Consider the following 8,632-nt stretch of genomic DNA (forward strand, 5'->3'; position numbering starts at 1 on the left):
ATCAAACTTCTTAAGGAGGTGGAGTCAGGAAACAGCAATTTCCAAATGAAGTCCAACATCTGGCCGTTCAAGTCTCTGGCACAGAACACAAAGCCTTGTTTAGATTTGATCGCAAACCACCTCTTCACCCTCATCTCTCCCACTCTTCCCCACTCACTGCAGCAATATTTTATAATGGCGTGTTCCCAAAGGACCCATACTGTTCATGACCCCCCGGTTTTGCAGAGCCATCCTCTCTGGCTAAGAAAGCTGCTTCTCTTTACCTGCTTTGAAAGCTCCTATTTAATCTTTAATACTTTCTCTGGGTTTCATTTGCTTTGTAGGGACTAAATCAAGAATTATCTCCTCTGTAGGAGTTTTATTATATATCTATTAGAATTACTTCACTTATGGCAGTATAATGAAATTGCTCATCTCATCTCCACCAGAAAAAGTAGGTTCTTTTTTGTTGCTGGGCTATCACGGGGCTTGCAAATGGTAGCTTAGCAAAATAAATATTTGCAGAAGGAATAAACAGGCACAGGAGGACCTGAATTTCAACAAAGCAATCCAAATCTTTAAGTGCCAAACGTTTTTGGAAAGTAAGTTTGGTGGTAGGAAAGACAATTATTCAGAAATGACTGAGAAACACCTTTTGATCCCAGTTTTTCTGCTGAAACATTAAAACTGAAAACATTTCCTGTGAAACATTAATACTGACTCAAGTTTTCTTTCAGCCTCAACATTTTATTACCCAAAATTTCCAAATATCAATAAATATTTATGACGTGTTGAACGGGTGAACGAATGTAATATTCCTCAACCAACATTGGATAAATAATAACTTAAATAATAATAAACTCTTGTTATCTCCCTTCTTACCACTTTTGTCTATCATGACCATAATTAGATAATGTGACACAAGTTAATGCTTCTTGTCAGAAAGGTAATTGTGAGTATGAATAATACACAGTACCACTTGATAAATATAAATGTATGCTCCAACCTAAAATCTGTTAGTCAAATGATCAAGAATCAAACAGAAGACTAGATATGGGACTGACATTTTTACTTGACTGTACTCACCCAAAAGTATAAAGCACGACAGGGAAAAGAAGAAATGTGACCAGAATTCAAACAAGAACAACAAAATGAGCGTGGTATTCCAAAAATAAGCACTCTGAGAGCTGTAAATGTTTCATTATACTAGCTGAACAATTAACACAGATAATGAAACACATTTCGCAACATGTCCCACCCCTTGAGTCAAACCTTCTGATAACAGCAAACATTTCCTGAGCCAAGGACCTTACTAGGTGCTTTCCATAGATTTCCATACAAGCAGGCAACAGGAGGATCTGAAGAAAACAGGGAAGGGAGGTGGGCAAGAGCTGGACAAAACGTCAAGTCCCAGAGTCCAGAGAACCCGAGCACCATGGAAAAGAAAGGGAAGTTAAAGTCCTCAGTCGTGTCCGACTCTTTGCGACCCCATGAACTATACAGTCCACGGAATTCTCCAGGCCAGAATACTGGAGTGGGTAGCCTTTCCCTTCTCCAGGGGATCGTCCCAACCCAGGTATCGAACTCAGGCCTCCCGTATTGCAGGCGGATTCTTTACCTGCTAAGCCACAAGGGAAGCCCCAAAGAAAGGGAGGAACACTGTTATTCTTTCATCTCACACTGGAGCAGCCCATCTCAAGTGAATGTGATGGTCCACGGCTGATGGTCATTAGCCGAGGAGCCAGCAGAGCCTCTGACACCTTCTTAGCCAAGACGATGGTGTTGCTGGTACCTTTGGAAACATCTGGAAACCCGACAGTATGAACATGATCTCAACTATTCTGTCATCCAGGAAACAAGGGTTTCCTTGTGAAAGTAATAATGCCTCCACATAAAGCAATACTCCTGAGGCGAAAGTAATGATTTCTAAGAGGTGTAATGATCTGTAAGTAGCATTAAGGAATCCTTTCAGGATAATGAATTAGTGAAACCAGTTAGCAACTGTTTTGAAAGAAATGTCTTTATAAATCAACTTGGGCACTGCTGTGAACCTCAACCTAGTAATTTTTCAAAGTATACCAAGCAGAAGATGATAAGTGAAAGAGTGATCACCTTTGATTCCAACAATTGTATTTCTGATTCTTACCACAGTCTCAATACTATTCTACAAAAAAATATCATCCCTGAATATCACGTACCCAAAGCTTTAAATTTTTCTGTGAGGCAAGTTTCTATGTGTGATCTTATTTATCCCTGCACACTCCATGGATCTCCAGTTACCTGGTCCTGGCAACAAAACACAATTTGCCAGCAATATTCAATAAAAACTTTTTTTTTTTTATGTTTCATTGTAAGTGAACGTTTGATGTATATGTCCAGATCTCTTTTCTCTTAAAAAAATATTAAAATCCACATTGCTACTGTATGCTTATATGGGAAGAAGTATTAGAAATTAGTAATGAGACTCAGAGAAGTCCCTGGTGGTCCAGCGGTTAGGGCTTGGCACTTTCATTACAGGGGCCTGGGTTCAATCCCTGATTGGGGAACTAAGATCCCATAAGATGTAGGGTGTGGTAAAAAAAAAAAAAAAAAAGAGAATCAGAATGACAACTGTGGTCTATTAAGAAATCTCACACCACACAGGGCCTCTCTGATATACTGATTCTTAAGGTCATCAAGTCTTTGAAATTTACCCTGGAACTCTCCTCCTAGAAGCAAATGTAGATAAGGGGGCAATGAAAAACAGGACTCTTCAACTTCCCTGGCTTCACCTTCCAGTGGTGAAGACTCTGCACTTTTAATGCAGAGAGCAGGGGTTCAGTTCAGTTCAGTTCAGTTCAGTCTAGTCGCTCAGTCGTGTCCGACTCTCCGTGGGGAATTAAGATCGCACAGGCTGTGCAGTATATGTGGGGAGGTGGGGAAGGGTGGGTTAAGACTCTTGCCTTAAGGTATGTCAAGAAAGGAACATTAATCACTTGGAAGGTCTATGTTTTATACAGCAATGATTTTATCCCTAAGATTCACGTGAAATAGACCATACAAGCAAATATAGCAAGGCCATTTAAAAAAAAAAAAAAACACTAAGCAATTTTAAGAACATGTTTGAAAAATACATTTGCACATTTCCCTCAATACTGGAGTTTCCTCTATGTAGTAATCAAATCCCTACAACTCATGGATGTCAAGTTCTGAGACCCTGGGGGTCTCAGCAAAGACATCAACTCTACCCAGCCATCTTCAATGGCTCCCACTTGATTCCAGAGTCAAGCCTAACCCCTCACACTGATAACTGGGACCTGTGCCTGGACCCAACTAACCTCCCAGTAACCTACCCCCTATTGAGTGGCCAACAGCTCTTACCTCCAGCAATGAAGCCTCAGGACCTGGGAACCTGTGTCCCCTCCACCCAGATGTCCCCTGCCCCTTCTGTGCCCACTCTCCCACCCCTTCAGGATTGCAATCAAACTCAACTACTTGCCAGGAAGTTCCATGACCACTCCATTCAAACTGCAAACCTCTGCACAGCTGTTCCCCTTCTCGGCTTTATTTTCCTGCACAGACTGCATATCCCTCTGGCACAGTACATGTCCTATGTACTATTTATAATATTATTCATTTTGTGTCTACCAGAAAGCTCCAGATTGAAAGAAATTTTTGTCTCTCTTGGTCATAGCTCTGTCGTCTGTACCTAGAACAGGGCTTAGCACAGTAGGTCCTCCATAAATACTTACTAAATCAATTCTGAGGTTTCTGCTTTTTCTATTCCCTCTGCGAGGCATGGGCTTTCTTACACTAACTGGAAATCTGCTACCATCTTCCTGTGTGTGGCTTAAATGTCTTCTCCTTGAAGTTAACTTGATTTTTTCCCACCCATTTCACTTATCCAAAGACACTGCTGTGTGTTTGCAGCTGGATTCTGAGCTGCTGGGGGAGTGGGGGACTGTGCCTTTCTTATTTCTAGAGCCACTTCATGATGTACTGAGTAAGATCCCAATCCTTACTTGATAAATGGTGAAAATGAATGGGAAACTAGTGGACTACTCTATTAACAATATCCCATTGTGGGGTGGGGGTGGGAAGCAGCAGCTTTAAATATATTTAAAGATATTCTGTGTAAGATTCAGGTTTACTTATGTTTTTCAATCCTTATGCATTTATATTTCATATCCTTCTGGAATATTTTAAGTGTAAAAGAATAAGCTTTATAATTCATGACTACCAGAGGCTTAGGAAGCAAGTATCATTTTAGTATTTTAAAATATTGCAAAGAAACTTTCTTTCAAAGTAAAAAAAAGTTGATGAATTTCTTTCTGCATTTCTAATTTAAACACACACATGCATAAACATACACATTTAGAGAATAACTAATTTGCTACCAAAACAAAACAAATAAAACCCACATGAATCGCCCAGTCCTTTTCCAAATTCTACAAAAGCATGTATCCCCACATGCAATTAAGTAGGTGGATTTTGCAAGATCTCGATTTTTTAATGTTATTTCATTCAAAGTTAGTCTTTGTAGAGTAAAAGAAGCATCAAAAAAAAAAAAGTTCAAGTGAGAAAACTCATCATTTCTTGGAATATATGGAAATATATCTACCTTAACTCCTACCTGAAAGGTTAAAAATTATTGTCTATTTTATTAGGTTCAAGATACCTTTCAAGAACCCATGGCTATTAGGATATAAAGGAAAACTTTAAATGTCGACCATTCCCAAAGGATGCTCTGCTCAAATCCATATCTTATTTAATAAGGATTAGAATATACAGAGATACATAGCTTTGAACTTAACATACAAGCACTTCACATGTTCTTTAATAATTCTGTTGTTTTAAACTTTCAAGTTTAGAGGACTGCTAGGTTCTCAGAGAAGTCCTCTGATGCACACCTTGAGTAGCGAGACACTGGCCTGCTCACCTGCTGCACTGCCTGCAGCATCCCCACAGGCCTCCTGGTGGCTTCTGGTATCAATCAGGTGGAGGAAGGGTGCCACATGCCCTGAGGTTCGCAGGACAAGTGAGTCTGAAAACCAAGACATCTCCACTTAGCCTCAGGGCCACTACTCCCAGGACTCTGTACAATCTTACATGAGAAAGGAGACATGAGTGTCCTCACTTCAGCAGGATGTGTGGGACCACAGAACACTAATTATCACTTAAGACAACCCTGGGCATGGGAAGAATGAACTGACTCAGCCTGGAGAGATTCCAGCTGCAAAGGAAACCCAACCCCTTCAGGAATGTCGGCAGTCAGGAGGGTTCTCTTCTTAAATGGGTGTTGCAGAGACACCTGGCCACATCTTGATTCTATTCCTTTCCCACAAGCATGGAATTTAATTGCAAATACCACCCCCCCCTCAATGAAAAACTGTCTTGCCATCCTGGCAGACCTCATGAGCAGTCTGGCAACAGTGCAATGCTCCTGGTTTCACAAGGGCCCACATGGGGCATCTCCAAGCCCTTGCTGTGCATCCCGCATGGTGCTTTAATAGGGAGCAAGTGGAGGATATGAGGTGACCTTACCCCAGAGCCAGTCAAGGAGCTGGTGTGGACATCATCACTGAGGCCTGACCTCATGGTTTCTGAAAATCTCTTCGAGGGTGGTAACTGACCACAGTGTGTGCAAAGGAGTGGGCTGTGGGGTGGGGTGGAGTGGGGGATGCATCCGTCACTGACAGAAAACAGAAAGGGATTACTAAGTGCCAGTCAATCTCACAGCTGGACGGACAGCACCCCACCTGCCGCCAGTTTACCAACTCTGTCTTGCAAAGGGAGAGCATGTGAAAAAGCTCCAGGGCCTCCAAACGAGGCAGCGGCTTCTCCAGAGAGGCCTTTCCCACCTTCTGAGGTATCTGGTTTCTACAGTGAGACTGTGTCTGGTCTGAACAGGGATTGGACAGCCTTCCTTCCATCTGCCGCCCTCACGCCCACCAGCTCCTCGGAGTCTCCCCTGCATTCTGGTCTGCTGCTCCCCTCTCCCCCTCAAACCTCTCCCTCTCGGTCCCACATGCTCTGGCCGCGCAGCCCTGCTCCCGCACGGAGGAAGCCTGCCGGTTCAGTCTGCACAAGGTGCCCTGCCACCTGCTCTCCCGTGCTGGGGAGCCGGCTGGGTCTACGTGGGGAGGCAACAACGGCCGGCGCTTCCTTTCCCTCAGTCCCACCCCAAGGCCAAGGGGCAGTCTACCCCTCCCCTGAGGCTTTCCTGTTTCCCAGGCCAGGTCCATCCAGGACACTCACTGCCAGGGGTCAGAGTGCCACATTCCAGTGGCTTCACATCCCCACAGGGAGGGCTGGGATTCCTGCATGGGGGGTAGGGGTGGGGTAGGGCGGCGGGCAGGGAGAGAACTGTTCAGCAGAGGCTGACTCGGCCATTGTGCCCATTACCCTGAGACCAAGGTCAAGCGGTGGGAAGGGCAACAGGAGTCCCACAGCTCCCTCCAGAGTGAGCAAGAAAAAGCCCCTCAACCTCGTTGGGCTTGGAAGAGGCAGGAGTAGCAGAAACTGCAAAATGCAGTCAGAGAACATAAAAAGCTGGGCCTCAGTTCCTTAATCTGTAAAATGAGGGGGCTGGCCTAGAGACGCTGTTCCAAGGGCCCTTCCAAGCCTGTGATTCTGACCCCTGCTACAGCAACAGTTCTCTGGCCTCAGACATTTCAAGGTCTGATGTACTTTCGGCTACAAATACAATGCCATCCTCATTCAGCGGGCAACCAACCCTCTTTAACCTTCCAGAGCAAAGCTCTCCTCTGGCAGCACCGGATGCCTCTGCCTCCAACTCCGTGCCTCCCAGGGTCACTCGGCATCTTTCTTGTGATCTCTGGGCCCCGTGAGTTTCAACTCAAGCCCTGCCTTCTCAAAGGCTTCCCAGCTTCTGCAGAGCCCCAGCAGAGACCAGGCTCCTGGATGTGCATCCATTGAGGTCACCCTCTGCATTCCAGGCCACAGGGTGGTGGGACTCGACACCACCCGCACCAGGCCTGAAGGGTGGGGGTCGGGGGCACTGAGAGGCCTGGCACCCAGTGCTGCTGAGAACCTCAAACACAGAAGCTCCACTGCACAATCAGAGCTGTGGAGGAATGAGATGCTGTGAGCCCAATGTGATCGCTATGTGAATGGAAGAAATAAGCCGACTCCAGCCTGGGCTTGGGAACTCCTAATCCCTCCCAAGGATGCTCAGGGTGACTTCCTCTCCTGGAGGATGGGGGTGCAGGGCTGGCATTCAGCCTCCTCAGGACAGGAGCCAGCCTGCTCATCAGCTACTTGACAGATGGCAACAGAATTTGAAAGGGAAGGTAAATAAGATATGGTGCTGAGGAGAGTGGGGAGGAGAAATAAGTGAAGAAAAACCCACTGAGGGCTGCCATTCATGTGATAGACAAAGTCATAAGCAGCTTTTGTTAGCTGGGTTCTGCCTCTATAATATGCTCTGTGGAAAACACACTCCTACGTGGTCAAAATCTACCATTTCAACCAACTGTCTACCTTTCCTTTTTTTTAAACCAAGCAGTTTTTAATAAATCCCTATGAGTAAAGTCTGACAGCAAAGACTAAATCTGTGGATAAGATGATAAAAACAAACCTGTGAAAAGGTATCCTGATGTAGAGGCATCTCACTCTAAACAATTGCTTTTATTTAAAAAAAGAAAAAGAAAAAACAGATTCCCTGATCAATTTCTTCTGGTCAAGCCAGGATTCAACACAGAACACTCCCTTTATTTACTAAGACCCAAACAGTAGTGAGAGAGTACGCATTCTGTGTGGTAAATCATCTGGAACTAACTAGAACCTGGACTTTTCCCCCCCACGAAGGTACTACCTTTCACAGGAAAATAGTTCAGAGTTTTGCTCAGTACAAGCTGCACGTCACAGCTCTCCCTGTGCTGCCAGGCTGATGGCCACACAGGAACACAGGGTAGAGCTGCAGCAGAAGCAGTCAGGTGGCCCACAAAGTGAGCCCTAGGAAGCGCATCCTTTCATGAAGAACAAGTTTTAAATGGGCCGCTTCAATATGGGTGAGGGAGACAGAGGGATGGTGATCACACACTCCTATTCTTTTTATAAAACCATGAATCCAGATGATTCACCTGTGAAATAATCCTGCCGGACAAGAACCATACTACACGCATCTTACACTGGAATAAATTTATTTTTTTGAAGTTGGGTACCAGGGGAGAATTCAACAGTTTAAAAAAAATTTTTTTGGAATACAACGAGACATTAAAAAAAAAAATGGGGGGGAACCATGATTAAAAAATGACGACAGACAACAGAAATGGCGTTTTTAAAAGGCAGAGCAAGCTTTTTGGTTTGAATGAGTATGCGTGTATGTTTGTTTAAAGCTCTTCCAGTTTCTTCATAAAGAAAAAGGGCTGTTGCAATCCTGTTGCATAAATCGTTTTTTGAATCCATAAATAGTTTTAGAATGAAATAAGCACTCACAAACCACTGACAACGGGCTTCAGGATTATGTTCTCGTCACCTTTATGGGTATGATTGGTATTTTGAAATCATCGTTTCCAAACTGTAATCTCCAGGTCCTGGTCAAAAGTGCTTGTCCTTGTGATCACTGTCCCGACTAAGAGAACACAAGGATATACATTCTTCAGTTCTCACCACAGCAAATATTATCAGCGTAAACTTTTAAAACCAACTT

At 44.1% G+C, this 8,632-nt stretch overlaps 1 protein-coding gene and 1 long non-coding RNA gene across 5 annotated transcripts in view; both read right to left on the minus strand.

Moving 5' to 3' along the window:
- The window catches only part of CRIM1 (cysteine rich transmembrane BMP regulator 1), a 208,836-nt gene that overhangs the window by 176,905 nt on the left and 23,299 nt on the right, over positions 1-8,632 (minus strand). The gene's annotated exons all lie outside the window — the stretch shown is intronic.
- Positions 2,560-8,632, minus strand: part of LOC129539179 (uncharacterized) — a 28,456-nt gene continuing 22,383 nt past the window's right edge. Inside the window, exon 2 of the long non-coding RNA XR_008682410.2 lies at positions 2,560-8,554. This is a non-coding gene — a long non-coding RNA (uncharacterized LOC129539179). The remainder of the gene's footprint in view (positions 8,555-8,632) is intronic.

This window comes from Moschus berezovskii, chromosome 11 (genome assembly GCF_049115385.1).
Source record: "Moschus berezovskii isolate FMDL1 chromosome 11, NW_MosBer_1.0, whole genome shotgun sequence".
Lineage (NCBI taxonomy): Eukaryota > Metazoa > Chordata > Mammalia > Artiodactyla > Moschidae > Moschus > Moschus berezovskii.